Raw genomic sequence first — 2,271 nt, 5'->3', positions numbered from 1 at the left:
CGCCCCGGCCAGTTCTTTCTCGGTGACCCTCGATTCCGGGTTCCAACTTCCCGCGGTGACTTCTTCCGGCGGTTGAGGCTCCTGCTCCTCCTCTTCGATAAGGCTGCCATCTCCCTCGTTCGCTGCTCCCGGGAACAGGGTGCCGACGACCTCCTCCAGGAACCGAGGGTCCATGCTCTCCGTTAAGAGAGACGCCCATGGACGAAGTTTGTTCAATACCATCTTCTAAGGGCGCCCCCAGGGATCAGGTCGAGGCTGGCCAGAAGCTCGTCCCAGGCCCGCCTCTTCGCCTCCTCGATGTCTCGTTGCGGGAGCCTTCGCGCTTCGCTGTAGGCGTCGTACAGACGAGCCACCGTGTCTTCGTCCACGCGCCACCTACGGCGGGATCTGGTGTACCGGCGCCGGGCGCGGATACATGTCTCGCGGAGACGAGCTATCTCCTCCTCGTCGCGGCGGGTCACCGCCCACCGCGGGAATCTTCTTCTCCTTCCCGGTGGGCCGATGGGCCCGCGCGCATCCAACGAACGGTCGCCCATCACGCCGCCAACCGCCACCTCCATGAAGATGTAGAGGTGGTCCGAGAGGGTCTCCTCCGGGGAAACCTCCCAACCGGAAACACGGCGGGATGCGGCAGGCTTTGCCCATGTGAGGGCCACTATGTATTCTCCCCGCTACGCCACGCACGTACTGGATGACCCCCGGTTCATAAGCCGCAGGTCGAGTATGGCCGCCCAGTCCTGTACGTCGCGCCCCCTTCCGTTGGTCCTGCGGAAGTCCCACGCCGTTGAGTGGGCGTTGAAGTCCTCGAGGACCAGCGGCGGGCAGGCGCCCAAACGCCTCGCGCAAGCCGCGAGCCCGTCCAGGAAGGAGGCGTATTCTGTTCGGCTGATGTTGGGCGACATGTAGACGGCCACCACTGCCAGGTCGCCCCATTTCACGGCCACAAAGCCCCGTCCCCGCTCGATCACCGAGCAGGAGGGACTCCCCGCGATCCCGGTCCAGAACACGGCGACCGAACCGATTTGTGTCCACCTTCTCTGTCCTCTCTTCTGTCTCTCATGGGGTCAATTGACGGCGGTATCGTTTCCTTCCTCTTCACCGCGTCCCCACCGTTGCCTGGAATGGTCTTTGCTTCCTGTGCGGTCCTCCTCTTACGAGTAGGCGGTTTGCATACCGGTGACCCAATACGGTGCGACGCGGGCATTCCCAGCACAGCGGACACGCGGTGTCCTTCCTTCCCGCACCTGTAGCAGCACTCCGACCGGTCGGCCGTCGATGTACAATCCCGGCGCACGTGACCCGGCTCCATGCACCTGAAGCATTGGGGTCGACGCGCAGGGAGAGGGGAAACCCTCGCCGTTGATCAGCCTATGTTAATCCTACCTCTTCCTCTGCTGATTTTCCTGGCCGCTGTCAGCGGGTAGCGTAGCCATACCGACCCTCGGCCCCGAGGAGCGGAGTGGCTCATCGGCATGACAGTCCCCGGCCTCAGCAACGGCGGCTGCCACCTCCTCCGGGGTGACCGAGTCCTCCAGTCCGGTCACTCTTAGCTCGGCTGTCCTTTACGGCAAGGTTACCTTGGCGGGTAAGTCTTTCAGCGTGGCCGCCATCCGCTCGGCCAGTCACGATGCTTAGCTCCTAGCGTCCTGACCTGGGATTTCAAACAGCAGCGCCCCTGTGATCGCCCTCCTCGGTCTTAACTCCGTGATGTCGAGTTCGGAGACCTGGACTTCCCTCTTCACCACCGACATCGCATCCCTGTACGTGAAGCCCGAGCCGTCCCTCACAGTGAGCGATACTGCGGCACACCGTGGGGGTCTGGGAAGGCTGGGCACTTTCTCGCTGTGCATGTCCCGCCCACGAGCGTTGCGTCTCTTTCCTGCCCCAATAGCTCCGAGTCCATCGCCGCTGCCCGCTCCTCTCATGGATTCCCTTTCCGTGCGAGAGCACACCGGAGGCCGAGCGGCCACCTCCGCGAAATTCCTTGCTCTCGTTCCGCCGCTTCTATTCACCGCCCCGGGAGCCAAGGCCCTTGTTCGCAATGTCGACGACGGAAGAGACAACGATACCCGTCCCTTGGTTCTTGCGTCCTCGGTCGGCGCATTGACCATTGGAAGAGGTTGCGCTGTGGGCTTCCTGTTCTTTCGCCCCGCTCTCCCTTTTCCTCCTCCTAGGACGATAAGAAATCCTGCCTCGTCGGCCGAGGACTCCATGGTCGACCGTGAGGTGTCTTTCGCCGACTGCAATCGTGCTTGTACGGTTCTTGCGGCG

This window comes from Bombus impatiens, unplaced genomic scaffold (assembly GCF_000188095.3).
Source record: "Bombus impatiens unplaced genomic scaffold, BIMP_2.2 scf_0820, whole genome shotgun sequence".
Classification (NCBI taxonomy): Eukaryota; Metazoa; Arthropoda; class Insecta; order Hymenoptera; family Apidae; genus Bombus; species Bombus impatiens.
Note: the sequence above shows the minus strand (reverse complement) of the source record.